Below are 21,014 nucleotides of genomic sequence, written 5' to 3'. Positions count from 1 at the left end.
CGACGTTTTTCTCTTTCAAAGATGAATCGTAATTTTATAAAAAGGCAGAAAGATGATTAGGTGCAGTTTGGTTGAAAAGCGCATGCACAGCGTAGAATGTAATACATTTAATTGAACGGCTACGAGCGTCCGAGCGAAGAGGCTCGATGTTATCTGAACACGAAAGGTCGATAAAGTTCGGTCTTGGTGCACGGAAGAAGAAATAATTTCCAGCCGTAAAATTTCCCATTATGTTAAGCCCCTGTAGATGATAAATTTTTCGTGAATCGCAATTATATAGCGTCTACGTGCTCCGGACATAATATATATGTTTCTCTTGAAATGTCAAATTCGTCGGTCATATACGCTATTACTTTCGTGATAGAAAACTCGTTTGATATTGCTGGAAAGAAAGAGGAAACAAACAGTAAGACAGTGGAATGCAAAGAAATACTGCCGGAATCGCACGTGGGCGAAAAGAAAAAAGGAACCATTCAACTTAATCCTCGTACGCACTTACGCGAAAACGTGGCGTGAAAACCATTCAACGATTCTATGGCAGAGGCTGGATCCACCTTCTTCCGATATAATGCCGATGAAATGGTCGCTTTAGTATGATATACGTATCACTTTGTGGGGCGATAATGAAAAGATTTGCTGACTCTTTATGACTTCCGTGGCTACTAAGGGTCCCTCACGTTGCCTTTTCTGTATCCATTTCTCTCTTTCTTTCTCTCTCTCTCTCTCTCTCTCTTTTTTTCTGTGTCCCTGTCTCTCTATTTGTTTGCTCGTCTTTCTCTATTGTTCTTGCTCTCTTTTCTCTAGGTTTCCTCTGTCGCACACTCGGATCGTGGCGCTATCTCTTTCGTTGCACTTGTAGGACTACCCTATTAATTTTTCATTGACCACTTATCCGACGACGAAATGAATCATTTCTACTCGCTTTGACTCTGACAGAAGGCCGAGTCGAAGAGTCAAACTTTCAATCGCATCAAAAGAAACCGATAATATTCCCCCACCGCGTGCCTCAAGGCTGATCGCATGTTCTTTTTCCGCGTATTAAACCTTTCGTCGATCGTTTTGTCAGTCCCGTAATATTCGCGATCCAAGAGAAAATTCTGGGAACCTTAATTTCAACGACAGGCACCTTTCTCTTTTCTAAACCTAATGACACCTCTGCTCATCGACAGACAAAAGAAAACTTGGCGAATACAGTCTGTGTTCTCTGGTTTTACCCCTTCTTGTCAAAAGCACTCGTTAAGTACTCGACACGATCCTTTAGAAACATAGAATCGTATCATCCGCGAAGGAACGGTTTCCTTGTAAAATCGTCCTAAGTGCTCACCGACGAAGAAAGATGCAAAGATGTTTAGAAAATCATATCGCGTAGTAGTTAGGTGGATGAAGAATGCTAAATGAAAACGCGACACATACATTCGCGCGTCATCATTTCTATGCGTAAGCTAAATCATAGTGGAGTTGTTCTCCTCGACCGCGTGCTGCTTGCACGTCCACCTTCTACTCTATTTTCACCAACAGCCTTTGCTCTCGAGACTGCGGTACCGCGGTAACGAGCCACGGGAAAAAATTGGATTCTTGAAATTTCGAGGCTGGAATTTTTTAATACGCGCTCTCTCGCGAATGTCGCGTCTCTCGTTCATGCTCTCTTCCTTCGAGAGACTTCAAAGAGTTTGCCTTTGCTCGGGAATTCATCTAGAAAGCTAAAGAGATAGAGAGAGGACATTTTTTTCGAATATACGGGCGTCGTGCGTGGTTTAATTGAGCAAGTATTTGAGCATTCGAGTTCTCCAACATACGAGTACCTTTCAAGGAGGGGAAAATGTTAATAATATTTTTCATCGAGCCGATATATCTGTTTATAATCTCGTGAACTATTTGCTGTTTAGAAAGCCGCGTCTTGCCATGAATTTATCAGGCGAGAAATCCTCCCCTGACGGTCGTCGTAGCGACGTCCGCAAACATCATTTAGCACTCTCGCCCACGCATATTCACCGCGTAAATCCAACGAGTACGATTGCCTAAAATCGCGACCATTTTAGACAGAGAGCCGTAAATAAACAATGCAACAGCAGTGGAAAGGAAGGAAATCACTTATTAATTCGTTATGGAAAATTTGAAAAATTAAAGAGATTCTAGTTCAGTTCGGTTGGATGATGGTCGCGTCAGAGAATCGATAGTAAAAATTCCAGTGTTAAAAGCATCAGCTCTCCTCCCTGACTAATATCGGCATCGGTCGGTTGGATAAAATTCTCGTGCACATTTTTATTCGGTCGCAGTTAGTCGATAGGTTCGCAGGTTCTCTCTCTTTTCTGCTCGCATTTTTTCTATCGTTTTTGCGTGGATTTTATCTATCGCTCGTGATACACGTACTAACGTGGCGCGACGTCGGAGAACTCCGAATAAATTCGCCGCGCCTCGAAACGGATCGCGGACAAAAATAAAGCGAGCGACGTGCCGGTCGAGGGACACCTTCGTTTTTTTTACTAATCTTGTAGCGACGGATTCTTCGGAGGCCGAATTGTGCGACGGGTTAAAGGTCCGGCCACGGTTGAACGACTCCGACAGTCCCAGTCGTTCCGACTCGACGAAGCTGTTTGTCGCGCGCCAAGACTACCAACGCTTTAATCAACCCTGTCTTCTAGTTGGAAATGTTAATGGTTTCTCTTGTCATGGTGCCTTGCGATACTCTATATCCTCGTAAACAATATACACTTTTGAGAACTACTTTGAGAATTCGAACTTCCTTTGTGCATTTCTGTCCGAAGTGCGTAAAAAGTTGAAGGGGGGAGAGGCTCGTTCCTAATAGACGAACCAGTCGTAAATTATCCACCACCACGAGAACGTTTCAACTACGATCAGAATCACACTGGCGTATTTCCAAACTCGACGATGGCGTAGTCGCTGTAACCACAGCTACTTTGGTATAACGCCAAATATCACGGTGAACGAGCGACTAAGATTTAAGAGGTATCTTCCGACATCTCTTACACACATAGAATAATTCATTTTTAGTAGTATCGGGCGATTCGAAGGCGAGAATGAAACGACGACGCTGATCGCGCGTCACCTGCACACGGTTACATATCAAGGCGCGGAAGTATTGGAAGCAAAAGAGCGCGTCAAATGGGTCTCGAAACGATCGATCGGCTTCTCCTGAATCATGCGGGTGTCTGCAGCGAGCCACGCGGAATATTTCACTGCGGTCGTTCGCTAGCATGAACGAAAGAGCACCACTTAGGTGGGGGGTAATATACGTCGCCGAGGGCGGTAACTGTCCCCGTATATTATGTCCCGCGTGTCCACGGGGACATACATTCCAGCCGGCTGTATCCACGGTAAACAATGTTCCGAGAGTCGTGCCTAAACGATTCCTCGTGTCTACAGTTATTTTGGCAATTAATCGCCGGCTCCTGCCGCTGAAATATCGCGTTTCTTGCGTCCCGTCGCTTAGTTTTTCACTCCCCTCTGCTTATACCGTTTGTTCAGTTGTCCGGTTGTTCGTTCGTTCGTTCGTTCGTTCGTACGTACGTACGTACGTACGTACGTACTTTTGTTCCTTTGCTTGCTTCGTTTTTTCCTTCCTTCTTTCTCGTAAGTTTTTCTGTTCACCTGCAACTTGTGATCAAAGACGAGAATGACGAAGGTTTTAACGATCGTTCTATCGTTCTCGATACTGGCACATACCGTAAAGTTTCACGATCGATGAGCTTCACTCGGTGATATCACTTCCGTTGTCTTAATTTTCTTTTTCGTCGATATTCATCGTCCAAGAAATTGATATCTCTTTCGCTCGACACAGCACTATTGTCTGCTGTTCCCTTTGCTCTTCGATTCTCCGAAGGATTCGACCACAGAAATTTTTTATACGGTCAGCAACGAGGTAGCATTTATGTGCCGAAGACGCAACGAAGTTTATTATGGATTTGGAAAAGCTTTGCTTTTGCAGGCGTTTCAAGTTGCTTCGGAACTTTTATCAGAAGGAATCGCTGACGAGAAACAACCAACACTATCGCGTTGCGTCGTTTATATGTACAGAAAATTCGAAGAGATCGGAATAAAACTTATACTACGTGTTAATGAGATCAAATAGGTAAAAAAAAGTTCATGCAAAACTTATACTCCGAAAATCCTTTATTGAAATTTCTTCCTCTTGCAAAAATATAGACTTTCATTCGTCCAACGATCATCGAACTCGATTGAATATTTCTGCTGTTTTAGAGATATTAGAAAATGTATTTTGGATGCATTTCTAAAGCAGGTTTATTTTTTATTTTCTATTTTTATCTCATTTTCATAAACCTGTTTGACATGACGTAGAAACCAAGAGGCGTTAGTTTGACGAATAAAAGTCTGCATTCTTACAGAAGGAAGAAATTTCGAACATTTATTATTAAGGCTATGACAATTGATATGTACAACTTTTTAATGCAGTACTTTCGGACGTAAGTTTTCACGAACTTTTTTTATGTACTTAACCTCATTAGACGTAATATAAGTTTTGTCCCGACCTCATCAGACACCCTGTACATTGCAGGAACGATCGATCTTTCAGCGGTAGAAACCTTCTTTTTCTTCGTCAGTCGACGTCGCTTCATTTCTTTCGTATTAAAGGAGAATTAAACAGAGCCCAGCAACAGGATGATGGAGGAGGGTGCATATGAAAAATCACCGTCTGAGTGTACGCGAAGAAAGGATATTACGATTGTTACGTTTTTCTTGCTAGAATCGTAAATCTTCGCCGTTAGTTCCCCGCTAACTTTACGAGACCTTACCTCGCTACGTCTCGTTTGTAGAGGCGAAATTTTCTACAACCGATAAAAGCGTGCCGCCTCCAAGTTTGCTCTTACGAGACACTTGGCGATTTCTACGTGTCTACGAAACTTTCAATCGTGACACGAACACGAACTCGATCTCGATCTCATGACCATGTTCATCGATGCTCGATGGGATAATGTCGAGTGGCCGCGTAAGTTCTACTACCATTCGCTTTCTCGTTGACGAATTTTTCTGCAAACACTTTTTATCACCTCATCGCAAAAACTCCTCAAAATTTTACAGTTAGTTCTACGTATCATTCCGTATTTACTTACGAATCCACTCCAAAGAAACTTTCAAATTAGTTGTCGTTGATTTTACTTTGAGTATCTAGGCAAATTGCCTTCCCGAGTAAATTGCTTCCCCTCCGATTCATATTTAAAATTCGAACTGATTTCCAACGCGGAGGGCGATCAATCTTACTTTCGAGTCGTCTACCCGACCCCATCCGTCTTTCCAATAAAACGATACTCGCGATAAACCTTTCGAAGCCAATTAGGGGCTAATTGATTTTAACTGTAAATCTAGCAGCCCTTTCCTCGGCCGGTTTCGCGAGGATTGCGGTTAAGGCGGGGACCGAGGATCTTTGCCAACCAACCAGTTGTTCTCGATAAATTTACGATGACTGAACTTTTCTTATACTCCACGCTCGTTTTCTTCTGTTTCCAAGCGTTAATGAGAGCCGATCGCGTCGCGCCATCTGTCTCTCCGCGATTCCTTTTGTCCCTCTGCTAATTTTCCAACCCTCTTTCGTTTCCGCATCTGCGATCCACACTTTATTAAATGTTTTTCTCGGTCGTTTTTTAGTCTTGCTAAAAATCTCTCGTGCAAAAAGTGATGATTGAAAAAAAAAAAAAAAAAAAAAAAAATGCAATTTACAGTCATGAATACTAGTTGTTTTGTTGTCGTGAATAATACATGGCGTGTACAATTTTACTATGTAAATATCGTATATTGATAGATTGAGGAGTCTATTGTCAAATCAGTTGATGTTAACCGGATGATTTTTGTCGGATTTTTATTAAATTTTCCGAAGAACGATCTTTTCGATGTCCCTTAACTATACAGACAAAAATACAATTGAAATGGTAAAAAGAATATAGCTCGTCATTATGAAACACCTAAATGAATAAAGGTACTCACTGCACCCTAAATACGGAACGCAGACCTGTCCTTTGGTGCAGTCGCTGTTTTTCTTGCATTTGTCACGCGTTTCTCGTCTGTGTTGGTTGTCCGACTCGTTCTGCCATTTCAAACAGACTCTTAAGAAATTTGGTCAGAGGACAATCTATTAGAGTATAGGTTGAGACATATCTGAAATAGTTCTACTCCATTGGCCACAGTTTTTCGTTATTTTCTATCTTAAGGAAGAGAACTTGACAAGAGGTTCTTACCTCGGAATGATTTACTACAAAAGGATCGAAGCAAAAGCTTCTTTTACTCACTGACTCTGCACTGCGATCTCCTAAGCGGATCACGCGAACCTCTGGCTCGTCCTGCGGGCGAAGGACCAAGGACGATTAGAACATGATCGCGATTTATCAGAAACGATTGGACTACGCGTTTGTTCGGTAGGGCTAGTTCGTGTCCTTGCCGTTTTTAATGATGCACCGGATCGCGGAAATGATATATACATACGAACAATATCAGAAATAATCGATTCATCCTTGATTCTCGTCTCGTTCTCATCGTCTGACAAATACTGTTTAATTCTGACATGTGTTTCTCCTTAAATAAAATAAATAGAGAACCTGTGACCTCATTTGTTGGTCGTAATTATCGTTACAGACAGCTACCAATTAGTCGTATAAATTAACTGATTTTCAATTCTAATCTTTAGATTTTCTTTGGAGAATAAACTGGAAATCTCATAGGCGAAGTGTCACAAACTTGATAGTCAGTATCATAAATCATTGTAATAAACCGCGACTACCCCATTTTCACAGAACAGTCTTTATCTAAATTGAAAAAACAGAATGATTAGTGAAACGGACCGCGGATTGCAATTGCGCTCGCTGTTTTACGAGTCATTGTCAGAAAATGCGTTGTATGGCACGTAACGCAGGGACAGTTTTGTGTCGATCGTCCATGATAATAACATTGCGACTTTGTCGTTTCATTACGCCTGGTATGAATGAACGAATTTCCCAAAACTCACGTGTCCAGTGGAAAACGAACATTTAACGAGTAAAGGAAAGTTTATCTCGCCCTCGAAAGAGTACGTTCTTTCTATTATCGATTTCACTTTGACGCGTGAACCCATTAGCAATGCGATTATTACGTGCTGCTAATAGAACTGTATCGTTAATTAAAAAGTTGAACAAATACGACATTTCAGAATTGGTCAATAATCGTTGTTAAAAAGATATATGAATTCACAAATTTTCACAAAAAGTTTGGAAAATTAGGAATGTCAAAGAATTATACTAATCTTAGTCGATCTGTTTTCGCATGATCTAACGATGGAAAATTATAAAAATGTCTGAATCTTCAGAAACGTCAGAAACGTCTGTCTCGCGCGATTTTTTACATTTTAAGAAATTAATTATGTACCTATGCCTTATGTACTGACGGATGTTTGACGGGAACGTTCTGGTTCGTACAATGGCAACGCTATTTAGTGACATAAATCGCCGATTTAGCGAGGGTATCATAATTTTAAAATGTATAAAATATACTTGTCATTCAAAGTGTCTCGCAGTTCGCTTCTATTTTTGTGTCGATTTAATATTATAGTACATGTATAAGAGCAATTGGGCAATATTTACTCATGAAAATGAAGAGGTAGAATTACGTTAATAGCCATTAATTCAGAATACAAAAATTGTGGTGCATGTGAATTAATAGCATCAAGGTGCAGAATTTATAGATCGGGGAATTTGATTACATCTACCGTAATATATTTACAATAATTTATAACGTTTAAATTTTAATGCGTGATTATACTAAACTATAAAGTAATAAAAGTTGATATAAATTTAGTAATGAGTACGCAGATTTATTTTATATAATATGTAATTAATTGCAAAATGAATGCAATTTATCAATTTAAATTGTGGTGGAAGAATTGAAGTAAAGGAAAATTTCTAGTTCTACTAAAATCCGATAATTTATTTTAGTTAATATAACGTCAAGTTTGATGAGACGATAAGTCAATTTTATAGCTAATCTATTGTAACATGGCAATGAGTGGAAAGATGGCTAGACTACTGCGTTTGCTTAGTCGCGACTGAGATGTCCAAGTTGCAGACGAATCGGAGCTCGGCGGACACTCGGTGGTCCTTTGTTCGCGTGATTACCGAACACCCTGGAAACTAGTCATTAGCTTGGCAAACAAGCAAGCCGTAGAACCATGACTCGGAGGTGTTTGCTTGCAAATATTCACGACGCGTTGTTAATTAATTGGACGATGTTAACCCATTAAGGATAAAGCAATAATTTAGTCGTAATATTATAAAAACCTCAATTTCTTTAAATTTTAAAATATTACAAGTGTAAAATCTGAGTGGAAGACATAATGAGCAAAGTAAAATATCGGTCAAATGCAAATGTGAAAAACATGATTCTCTATTCTTCTTGGAAAAGAAAATTTGTATTTAAAGTAAAGAAGAGGTGTAGGATATGTAGTTCGGATACGATACGTATGGTGTGTTGTCGGGAGCCTAAAAGCGTCGTAAGGCCGACGAAAGAATTGGCGGCACGAGAAAAAGGAATGTCGCGTGGAAACGGTGCGAGGAACGGGTCAAACGACGCTTAGCGATACAACTGGTAGTAGCATGAAATAGTCGACTCGGCGTCGGACACGCGCGAAAATAAATGAAAGGAAAAGGCGTTTCGAATTCAGCGAGATCGTTCTGTATATTTAGACGATGACTTTGTTTGTGTCGCGACGCGTTTTCTCATTTCCCTGTTTCGTTTCATCGTCATTTTCACGCGTCGCTATGCGTTCTTCTTTCATCCACAGGAAGTCTCCTAATCCACAGAATATAAAATTGGACGCGGTCGATCGCGTCGGGATTAACGTTTTATCAAGAGGACAAGAATTTTATTTGATTCTGGTCGAGTTGAATAACTGGTTGCAATTTCGGTTGTTTCGATCGTAATCTATTTCGACCGGAGGATTATAAGTTAAAATTTTACAGGCTGATTACCAGCGGCGGAAGGCACCAAATTATTTAATATCGATACGCTGGTTTGGCGGGAGAGGGAATGCGAGCACGAGCGAGAGAACAAGGGGCCTCTATTATTTGATATTGATTTCGTTGGAAGCGTGTACAGGCCGGCACGATTCGGATCGTGGGAAAGCAGCTTAATTGGAACGATTATCTCCCCAGTCAAAGAGATAGCGACCAGCATTTCATGATGCACTTACGTAACGATTAAACTGCATGCACGGGCCACGAGGATACGTTCGAGACACATCGTTAATGATGAAACTAATGCGGGACGGAGATTGGGCGACGTGGTCGATAGAGAGGATTCTCTCGTCACGGAGCCAGCCCGATTCCTCCGTGCTCCTCCTTCCCATTTACGTGCGATATCTCGTCATTTTAATAGCGAGGCCGTCTTGTCTTACTGTTTATCGATACGCAGTATTAAATGTAATTAACGCTGTAATTACTCTTAATCTGTATTTCGGTATTAAATTGATTAAAGTGACTATGACCGTTTGATTATTTAATTCCAGGCAAGAGATATTTTCATAACTGACGGCACTAATTGTAAATTTTCTTTTGGTTGATTGCAAAATTGCACATAATAAGCGATTATTACAACAGCAAAGGGTTCGTCGTTTCTCTTGCATGTCACTTTTAAAGGATACGGTTTGTTTTTTAACGAAAAAGAACATAGTGGAATGACTCTTGAACGATACCGATCGAAACATACATCTTCGTCCATCCAGGAGACGTCGTGTTTCGAAAACAAACAAATAAAACTTCATTTGAGGACGCGTTAGAAGTATCCTTGTGTCTCTTGCTCACCAGATATACATAGACTAATTTTGACAAGCGTCTCGTCCCTCGTGACGTCTCTAGGGAGCAATGAAGGGGCTCGAACGAAACCATTTGCTGGGTGTAGCCATTGAAATCTATCCATTTATTCGGCTCGTCTGCAGAAGCGATTCACTGAACGATTGGCTTTTCACGTAATTAGCATCAAGCTTAAATATTCGCAAATGAAACCGAGGCACGAGACATAAACATCGATATCTCATTGCACGAAAATATTGCGTCAAATAGACTCGAATAGAAACTAACCCTAGATTGTCGTAGATTGTCGTAGATCACGTATGTATGTAAATATGTATAAGGTATTGTGGAATACTCCAAGGTACCGTAAATATATATGTATCGCAACTGTGTGTTAGAGAGTTCGTGACTTAATCTGCAAAGGTACATATCTACGTATGTAGACTGTAGTACATATATGTATATGTATGTATGTATAACCGCGTTACGTTGTTGATAGATTTACGAGCCGAATCTGGTTTCGTGCTTTTAGATCTTTACTCTCGTTCATTAGAATACTTCCCTTGTCCTCTTTCGGGTACCGTGGGTTGGTTTATCGTCGTTTAATATCCGCGATGCATCGATATCCGCGGCGCATTTGCGTAATTGCGCGCGTGTTTCCATTTTATCCGTCAATTCTTCTCGAATCAGTAGGTTCGCTGGTTCACAACAACATTTCCAATTGATCATTCGAAATAAATAAGCGGTAGTCAAGCTTGGTCAGTAGATCAAAGTATACTAGATCAGAATTCCAATTTTAAGATTTCCTCGATAGTTAAATGTCTAATGTTAATGTCTACCGTTTAATTTCAATCTACTTCTCGTACTTTCGTTTTTACTTGTAATAAGTAAATTCTCAAACAATCGCACGAAACAATCGCAACTTTCCTCAGTTTCATGGTAAGTTTGGAAGATTGTGCGAGGAAACTGCAAAACCGAAAAGAAATAAAAGAGTAAAGAGGGCGGTAAAGCGTGGATTTCGCACATCTAAGCAAGCGCGCGCGCTTACACACACACACACACACACACGATTCTCGCGGTTCCTTCGAAAATTCGGTATCGCGGTGTTGCACGCAACGACGAATAGGACGACGTGTGAAAAGCACCCGAACACGATACTCCACTCCAAGAATCTCAAGCCGATGCCCCGATCTGGATTTCCGCTTTAGACGAAACAGCAGCTAGACGATAGCGAATGGCACCCTTAAGTCAGGCCGCCGGAATATATCCGCAGTCGTATAGATTTCGGACTTTTCTCGGCATCGAACCGCAAAAAACCTCTCGTGAGGTTTTCGCGAAGACTAGACGTGTCTAGGAAACGAGTTTCTCGATGGGATAAACGAGCATCGTAAGCACTTGGTCTGCGATTCGAGTGAATATCTAATTCGTAATTGAATAAATGTCATTCGCTCGAGCAAAGAATCAACGGAGAATGGAACAAAGCTCTCATTGCGAGTTGCTTTCGCTCTCAGAATGAAAAATCGTGCAGATAATGCTCTTCATATTTTCCTCCATTTTCGGGAGATGTTAGTTATCTACTTTAACCGGTGATCGGTGATTCTTTCGTTCTTAATTGGGCCATGGATTCATCCCCTTCGAGTGTCTGACCGCGACGATTTATTCGAGACGCAACGAGACGGCGCGGCGTGCGGCAATGGGGAAAGCAGGAGATAAGCAAGACGGAGGAAAGTAGCGGAAGACCGTCCAGGATTACGAGGACTTAACTAAACGGACAACGTCGGACAAGAGGATGTCTCTTGACATTTTATCGCGACACACGTTGCTCTTGCCGCTGACCGATCGGATTAAGTGACGTCACGTGGGAATTATTCGGAACGCGTTAATTATCATAATATGGTAATACTGGCCGTATGTTTAATGAAAGGATGCTAACAAACGAAAATACGTCGCTTTTGTGGCGGGGACAATGTCTGGAAATTCGAACGATCGACACGGCGCTCTCTATGTAATAATTGGTAATTATTTAATAAAGCCGAAGTGGCGCCGGATGCATTGTTCAGGTTGCGAAATTGGTTCGAGTCAGCCGCACGATATCGATGGAAAATATTCGAATATAATTAACGCGTGCAACACCTTGACGTTTTATCCGTTTCCGACCTGTTCCCGTCACAGTTAATTTAATAATTAATAATAAGCGTTTAATTAAGCGAATGAACGCGCGCTTTTGCTGATTGCATTCGCATTGCCGATGGTTATACAGGGTGTGGCACGTAACTGTCGCCACTATTTTTCAGGCACTTCTGATTGTGTGACAAAAAATGCTTTGAACAAAAACTAATAAGTTTCTGGTTGGCTACAAAGTGCAATATAAGAAATTCAAAAACCTTTATTTTTTTTATAAAAATGATTTATAAAAAAATAATTTTTATAAAAAAATCATTTTTTTAAATGGCACCGTGTATTTTTGACTTCGTAGGATTGTTGCTTCTGAAAAAATGAATTCAACGACCTACTATACTATGACCTTCAGATGTCTTTAACTTCAGAAATTTAATCAACAGAAACGTTAATATCGAAACTTATTTTGTTTCTATCACGTATTCTTGCACACTTTTCAGTGTTATAAAACATTTTGGGTGGCGTCTCTTTGGATATTTTATAGCGTACATATTTGCAGCTCGACGTGCATTTCTATCACATTTACCGAGCATATCTATCTTTTCACTATTGAAATACATGCTTAGTTTTGTATTAATAGATTAAGACTAAATATCAGAATTGTCTTAGCAGAATGAACTTGGTAGGGTGAAAGTCATGTTGATATTAATGTTATAAAAAAATATTAACATAACTTGTACTGTAGTGTCAGACCGTTAAACCGACAAAAAAATATCCAAATAATGTGTAATTAACCATCACAGATACCATTTCTGGTTCAGAGAACATTTTCATGAAAAATTTACAATGAACAATTTCTGTTGATTAAATCTAAATTTCTGAAGTCAGAGACATCTGGAGGTCATAGTATAGTAGGTCGTTGAATTCGTTTTTTCAGAAGCAACAATCCTGCAAAGTCAAGATTACACGGTGCCATTTATAAAAAAATATATATGACCTTGATTTTTTATCGGAAAAAAAGTTTGGAATTTTTTATATTGTAGCCAACTAGAAACTGATTAATTTTTGTTCAAAATATTTTTTGTGCATTCAGAAGTACCTGAAAAATCGTAGCGACAGTTACATGCCACACCCTGTATACGTGGCCATTTAACGTTCTCCGATATACCGGGTGAATCTAGTCATTCTAGCATCTTGAGACTCTACAGATGATTATTAATACGAAAATTCGAATTCTGTCCCACCAAAGTGTCTCTAGATTTTCTGCCGCGTCCTTATTTGTTATAGTTCAATATTATTGACCCCCTATGTCGTAACGCTACTCTGGCAAATTTCCTCAACGGCAGTATTGATTTTTTGAGGAAATCTTGTATCCTTAAAAATCAAACTATTCAACATTTTACGTAGCACCTGGACAATACCTTTAATACGGTTTAAATTTGTGCAATCTCTTTATCGTTATTTTTACTTCATTTTTATATAATTTTCTTTTCTTATTGAGTATTTCTCTCTTTTTTTTCTATCTTGTTGCACTATAATTTCTCACTTTTTGTACATCGATCGCTATGGTTACGACTATTTTTACACATTTATTACCGTAAGATAAAATAAATAAAAAATTTTCAATTTTGCATTTGAAATTTGAAATACTTGTACTATCGATGATAATTTTATTCTTCTTCGATGGACATGAATCAGCATCAGCATGCGAGCGATACAAAATTGAAAGTAAGTAAATTATACAGGACGGCAGTTTTTGTCTGATCCACCTGATATATTTATAGGATGGAGTGCCGTTTGCGGCAAGTTTTCTATGGCGTCGGTGCGCGTCGTCTGTCCGACAATTCGGTTGGCGGTCCGTGTCACTGTCACAATGCGATCCACCGTTGAAACATATCGTTCAATTATTCCTAAACTAATATTTATCACTGGCTGGCGAGCCGGTGACGTTGGGGCGAGGCGCAGCATATGTATGTATATCGCAGTTCCGTCCGTGACGCAGCCCTGGTTGTTGTACGCGCTCGCCTCCCCTGAAATATGATCGAGTAACGTTACGACTTTGCGAGATTTTACGAGCCGTCGTAATTCCGCGGTACGTTATTCGCTACCAGAAGAATCGTAAGGGAATTATAGAACGCTTCCGCGTTCTCCGGGTTGCGAGTAAAAAAAAAAAAAAAAAAAAAAAAAAGAAACGACAATGCAGGGTGTGGAGACTCGTTTTTAGGGTGGTGCGTGACTCTACTCGAGGGAGATACGAGATAGCTCGTATCTCAGTTACTGGAAAACGCAGTATGGGGGTAGTCACGGTATTCATCTTAATTTTCGAACGTGGTCCGTAAATAAGTGAGAAGTGGATTGCTACCCCTGCCCTGTGCGCAAAGATGGGGACGTGTCTAACTGAATTATGGGAATTAGCGAGCCGGTGATTTGGCAGGGGCCTCGAAGATTAATGGAAAGAGCGCGTAAACGATTGAAATTGTTCGTCTCTTGTCAGCAAGTTGCTTTTTCAGAATTTCGCTTTCCTTTGTCATCCTTGATTCGCCGTTTCTTTTGTTCTTCTTGCTCTTCGAGTAAAGTTTCGTAGTAAAGCTTTTGCAATCACTATGATTTCGTAGTTTAAAACGAAATCTTGATGCAAGATAGACGGGCAATTTCTCTTGAGTCTCGAGTTCGTTGTTACGATAAAGAAAGTAATCAAGGGGTGGGTACTTTATAAACGACGCTGTCGTGCGTATTGTGCGTTCGTGCATCGGTCGTGATTTCGATCCGGCGATTACGCCCGAATTTCACTCGTCCTTTCTCGAACGGTTAGCTGAGCTCGCGCATGATAATTAATAAACAAACTCATAGATATGCGATAGAGCGTGGAAGTAGGCAGCTCGCGTGAGATGTTACGTGCTAAAGGGGTTGGTTTGCTTATCGACGACTTGAAACACGAATGTCTGCTCGTTGGGATGTTTTCCGATGCCTACGTGTTCGTGCTTTCCTGCTTTTCCGTTCCCCCGTTCTGTCACCACATTTTATTCGTTCGATCTTTTTTATTTCCATTTCGAATCAGAAAAGCGATACCACTTAGGGGATGAAAAGGTTTTAATGGGAAAAGTGAGGAGAAGAGGAAAAGTGTTCGGAACGGTAGGCTTCATGGGACGAAATTCGCGGTAAAAGTCTAGTTGTAGCCGACAAAAACAAGGGTGAATTACGAGCGAAGGGTGCGTCGGTTGATCCTCCGTGCCCTTACCAGTGGATAATTCAAGCGATACATTTGAATTTCTCGCTATTACTTAATCTTACTGGGTATCTATCGTCTTTTTTTATTTTTCCTAATCTTCACTCGATATCTACATCTCTCTTTGGCCATCAGGAATTTCCATTAGCTAATTACTGCCTTGGCGATCAGGCGGCGTTTTTGTTTCTTTTACGAATCCACTCGATGGTTTCGAGGATTAGATTCCTTCGTATGACTGCCGAGAAATAAGAAATCCAAAGGTCGAGCCGTAATTCAAACTCAATGAAAATATTTATCATATGAAATTTGAATATGATCTCGAAAAGTCGATTCTCAAAGTATGCATTGCATATCGCCTAAGATACGCAATAAACGAAAATAACTATGGATAAAATGCAATTATTAACTTCTTTACCACCGCTTTTCACTTATTTACGTAATTCGTAAGTAATTCGTATGGTTTCTACAAAGATTTCCGTAATTATCCCGCATGAATCTAGTCGGCCAACGAGAAGTCGAGGTTTTATCATTTACACTGTAATTAACGCCTGTGCAATAATTAGCCGCCATTAGGACGAAATCGCGTGGAATAAATTACACCGCCGGAATCAACGACGGAAGTTCGTGCTACGCGTATATCACTCCCCGTTCGTATAATTTATCGTCGACTCTTCATCGCGATGCTAACCCAGATATTATTTCTATAATTATGTCTATCTTTCGCTGTTTCAGGTAAGTGGGATAAAACAATACTATCCAGTGTTTGCTATCCAATTGCTATCCAACTTCTTGTCATCGATGGATCAGAATTGAATAGTAAGTGCTTTGTCCGAAAACAATTGACAAACAGTCCTATTTAATCTTGAACGCTTTTCGAAATCCTTAGAATTCCACTTGTTTCGCATTATGTTAGTTACTTCGCACTTGTTAGACACTTTGCACAACCCACTTGGCGACAGCATTTTAGTAATTGGTACGATTAGCCCCGTCGAAAAGAGAAGAAGAAGAAATAAAAAGAAAGAAGAATCGGTAACAGCAAAGGGCTGCTGAGTGGGTAATGTAATGGTTCTCAGTTAACCGTTCGAGAGCGATAATATCGACGACGGAATTTTAGCTATTTCGTACGAATTGTCTCAGAAACGTATTTTTCGAAGAGTAAGACCTGCTTGCGAGGTGGAATACGTAGTCTTATTTGCAGTATGTATTTTAAATAAATAGAAAAGGAAACTAGTTTAATACTCAAAGGTTTTGTAATTCACACGCTGAAATTCGAAAATTACATAAAGATCTTGAATAAGAGTTTGTTACATTTACTACATTTTGATACTATACGGTTTTAGCTTACACATGGTATTAATTTTTACTTGAACATCTAAATTACTTCGGCTGCTATTAATGTTCTGATGTTATTAAAAATATTCTGTGAAGGTCAGCTTGAAAAGTTTTTTCAGGCTGTTTTTTTCATCGTGCTTTTTTGCCACATTGACATTCATTTTTTAATAATTCTGTATTGTAGTCGACATCAAGATAAATTCAGCGAGCTATGATGCCATGATCTTTAAATGACTTTGAAGTCGAAAAAATTAACAAATCTTATTGAAATGAAAAAATCTTAATATTAAAAGCAGCTGAAATAATTTAGATGTTCGACTTAAATTAACATGCTATATTTCCATAAATTTCAAATAGCTGAAAGTTAAGGAGCTAAAGTGCTCCTATTTTACATCGATTCGTTAATATTTGCAAACTAGTGTACACTAAATTTACAGAGATTGCAGAATCTGCGTACTATCGACTCAACCTCGATCAAAATGTAACATAGACTACTTAAGGTTTTTATCTAATTGGTGATACGTACATTTAACATACATTTCTACACACGATATATTTATGCATTTTACGGTCAAGTTCATTTCATTTTGCTATCTGAAAACGGCAGCGCGCGACGCTTCATATTACGAGCATCGTATCTTGTTCGCGACTGACGTTTGTCCGATAAATTATTTTTTCTCCTGTTTAACGTTGTAACTTGTAACTCCTGTACAGGTTTTTGTATTGTTCTGACGTTCCCGAAACTCACGCATTTCAACAATTTCAAGCATACGCCAATTGATGGCTACGCACAATGCTCGATGTTCTGCCGATCGAATAAATTACCGCGCAAAGAACGTTAGGCACGGACTCTGACTTATGGTACAAGTTTTCGGTCACGAAGCAATTTGATGCGGCGCAGCTTGAAAACAAAGTTTTTGGAGACTCGCGGGAACGTCGTTGTGCTAGATCGTTTATACTTGGTACGCTCCTCGCCCCAGTTCACGATGGTTTAATTATCGACTGTCGAAATCAAGGCTGCTGGAACGCTAGGGGACGAAAGACGAAAGGAGAAAAGGTTCTCGTCGATAAATCTCGGTGACTATTTTGCAACGAAATAACAGAGAATGGTTGCGGAACGGCAGTAAACCTGTTCGAGACTCGCGTCGCAATCTTCTTAATTAATTTTTGTTAATCCCGCGGCTCGATCGAATCAGGACTAGTCTCGACCCATCGTTGGAAAGTTTCGCGAAAAATATTTCGCACCGTGGCGGCACATCGTGTTCTTCAATTCGTCGGATAGTAATATTTGCATAAGTAGTCTACGGGATTGTTAAGTTCACGCTGGAAATTAGAAGATATTAGATATTATAGAATTATTAATATACCATCGGCACTATTTTGCTCACGATCATCGCCACTTTATCTCGGGGAATTGTTCTTTCGTTGATGTGTTTCAAAAAGAAACGGTTATTGCCGAATGTTGCTCTCTGCTCACGATCGTTCATTGAAAAAGCTCGTTTCTCATACAGCCAATCGAAGGGCTCTTCATCAATTGGGATTTATCGAACAATCAGGCTTCTGAGAATTTCGTCGAGGGAGCGGTTTCCTCGTACTAACCTCGCTGAAAACGAGGGACTTTCGGAAACACCTAGCTCTCAACCAGTTCGGTAACGAAGAACACAAGGGGGAAAAGACGCGCCTTCTCGACATTCCGTCGAGGGAAGAGCGAGAGACGAAGGAGAAAGATTTGATATGGACTGGAAATCGATTTCTCGACTTCTCGCCGGACTTTTGCGCAGTGAAATTCGATCGTCATCGAGAAAGGCTTTTCTCGAGAATCTCTCTTTGATAGATGGAAAGAGAGAGAGGCAGAGAGAAAGAAACGAGTGCCTGTGCTAACGAAGTCACTCCCTTCGTCTCTTCGGTGGTCCTTGTTTCACTCCACTTTGCACTGGAAATTGCTCTTCTTCATGGAAATTACTTCCGCGCGCGTGCGATTCTCATGACTGTCCACTTTTTCTCGAAATTGGGGATCGTATCAAGTAGTACGGGAGTCAAAGATGCTCCAAGTTTCCCGTGTAATGTCGAGCAGTTTCGAACCATTATCGGGATCGGATATTTGAATTCGGTATATGACTATAGTTTGAAATTTAAAACTGTGCAATCGCAACGAATCACTCGCGTCGCGCAACAAATCGTGAAACACGATTCGATAGCTCATTTGTCGGGTTTGTTGCGTTTTTTTTTTTTTTTTTGCGAGGTAAGGTAAATCAAGTAATTTTTGTAGAGATCTGCAGATTGTTACGCGCACGAGAGTGTCTGGATTTTTTATCTGAACGTTAACGATTTTCGCAGGAGATAAGCCTAAAGACAATAGGGTGCCAGTAGGAAATGACAGCGCATGGAACTTGGAGATTCAAGACAGATTAAGGGTCGTGAAACCTTTCTCTGGTTCGCAACCTGCGTGCTCCCCTCTCGGTATTTTATAAACTTGCCGAATCCTCGGCTCGCGGAAGTGCCTCCTTGAGTTCTCGACACACTTGCCGAGGATACGGATGGAAAAATGGCTGTAAGAAGGGACTTGTTCCCCTCATCGTAACACGGTAAATCCGTCGCAAGTTGACGGAGGCACGATGCTGATTCGGAAAAAAAGAAGGTCCATTTTTACGTTCCGCATCTTTTTATGCTGCAGAAACGCTGAGTCGCTGCTAAATTGTCCTCCATGCCCCCTTGTGTTTTTCATAACGTGCCTGCGAAAAACAATCGGATCGCTCGAAATGATCTTTCCACGCCGTCATCATTTGCGTTGCTTCTTCGCCTGATTCCGAACAGACAAACAGTCTTAACAAACGCGTAAATCTCCACCGATCGTATCTTTCGCCTATTGTTAATCACTAACTGCAGTGAAACGACGCGTTAATCCCACGAAGCAAAGCCGATCTGGAATCTATGCAAATACAATTACCCTCCTCTTTAGCATCGAGCTTTGGTTCGCAGCCGTTGGCACGGAGATCGGTCGGCCCTTATCAGCTCGTTCTTCAGAGTATCCTGCAAACGAGGCGGGATCATCCCAGGGACTATGTTAATGCAATGGGGAGAGCCTTATCCCGCGGGATTAGCTGGGTTCGCGGCTCGCTCGTTCTTCTCCTTTTTGTTTCTCCACGTTTTTCCTCTGGATCGATCAACCAACGCTTCAACGTGTGTCTCCACTTTTCTAACCATCCATTGCAACCGCAAACACGTTCGAAATTTTGCTAACAAACTCGACCTGTCCCGTCAACTCGGCCCGCGACTCACCGTCTCATATCGATAACGTCAAGCTTATCAGAAACACAGCGATCTCTCTGGTCGTTCGACCAATGTTTAATTGGATGTTTAGAGTGGCCGCTAAAAAGCACGTTTCCGCGAACGCAGGATGTTTTCACAAAGCAACGCGCGCGCGTTTCGCGCCAAAAATAATCACCTCGTCTCTCTGCTGGCCGGCGGGGTCGAAGCTTTACTCGTAAAAACAAAGTTACGCGCTGGTACGCCTCTTATCTGGTTCGTTCCAGCCAGGTTAAAGTGCATCGGACGCGCTCGATGTCCTGGTATACATCCCGGTTGCCCCTTAAGGTCACGTTATCAATTGTCCGCCAGATTTTAATCGGCGCAAATCTTCAAACAGTATGTTTTATTCCAGCTTCCACCAACTCTACCACCGTTCGCTAGTGCTGCCTTTCTCTTCTTCGTCGTTTTAATAATCGATCCTTCTCCGAGAATTCTTTCGCGTTTGAGATGTCGGTGATGATACGGATACGATATGTTTGCGTTGAAATCGTAATGAAAGGTTAGCTTTAGGACGGTTAAGGCCAAGGGAGTATTTAGAGTAGATAGGGTTTGAAAATGACACAGTACGTTCCCTATGAGGCGGTCGGAACAAGCGGAGGGCGGTTTAAAATAACGGTGGTAACCACTATCCTAGTGGCTCTTACACCAAGATTTTTATGACCGGCAAGTGTTTTTCGGGACCAGCGTGCCTCTGTTTAGCCAGGAGTTAATGGCACCAGACGACCGCGTGAGGTATTTTTTTTTTTTTTTTGTTTCCTTTTTCCAAAAAGAAATGCGACATCGCGTTCGTAGTGGTAAGGAGATGACGCGTAACAAACGAATCTACGAACGTTTTCTTTCATCCTCTCTCTCTCTCTCTCTCTCTCTCTCTCTCTCTCTCTCTCTCGTTCTTACTGAGGTTCAATTTACTCGAAGTTCAATCGAGCGTCTCGAAGCAACATTGTAAAAGTCAATCGATCGCACGCGTATCCCGGGAAGATTACCAACGTAGGAGGGTGGCGGTTGAATTATGCACCCTGTAAAAATAGTCTTGGAGAGTCACGTACCCGTTCGCTAATATACGATACTGTATTCATTTTTACGGTGGCGATGGGGAATTGTGAAATCGCGTTAAACCTCTCCCTCGGTAGCCGATTATGCTCAACGAACCTTTCATACTCGATCGTGGTCGATGTCACGAGCTTCCCCCGTAGGATTTGGCGGTTCTAACGACCGGGTCGTCTGTCAACGGCGTGAAAAAAAAT

The 21,014-nt window shown here is 41.0% G+C and overlaps 1 protein-coding gene and 1 pseudogene across 4 annotated transcripts in view; one reads left to right on the top strand and one right to left on the bottom strand.

Annotated features, from left to right (window-relative positions):
* LOC122527920 overlaps window positions 1-21,014 on the top strand; it is a 309,050-nt gene that overhangs the window by 148,307 nt on the left and 139,729 nt on the right. The gene's annotated exons all lie outside the window — the stretch shown is intronic.
* Window positions 5,798-6,480, bottom strand: LOC122527921 (annotated as a pseudogene).

Source organism: Frieseomelitta varia, unplaced genomic scaffold, assembly GCF_011392965.1.
Source record: "Frieseomelitta varia isolate USP_RPSP 00005682 unplaced genomic scaffold, Fvar_1.2 scaffold_239, whole genome shotgun sequence".
NCBI lineage: Eukaryota > Metazoa > Arthropoda > Insecta > Hymenoptera > Apidae > Frieseomelitta > Frieseomelitta varia.
Note: the sequence above shows the minus strand (reverse complement) of the source record. Positions and strands in the feature narration are given on the sequence as shown.